The sequence below is a fragment of the Apteryx rowi genome, unplaced genomic scaffold (genome assembly GCF_003343035.1).
Source record: "Apteryx rowi isolate R43461 unplaced genomic scaffold, aptRow1 scaffold_362, whole genome shotgun sequence".
NCBI lineage: Eukaryota > Metazoa > Chordata > Aves > Apterygiformes > Apterygidae > Apteryx > Apteryx rowi.
In genome coordinates, this window is record NW_020450108.1 from 342,592 (window position 1) to 342,797 (window position 206).

Below are 206 nucleotides of genomic sequence, written 5' to 3' on the forward strand. Positions count from 1 at the left end.
CACGCCGCCGGCACCGCAGCCCCGCGCAGGGGAGCCGCACCGCACCGCACCGCACCGCACCGCACCGCCGGGCATGTGCGGCGCCGCGGCGGGGAGCGCGGCTGGTCGCTGAGCCGCGCCGAGCCGAGCCGAGCCGGACCGAACCGAGCCCAGCCCCGTGGCCCCGCGCCTGCCGCGGTGAGGGCGGCAGCGGGGCTGCCGCTGCC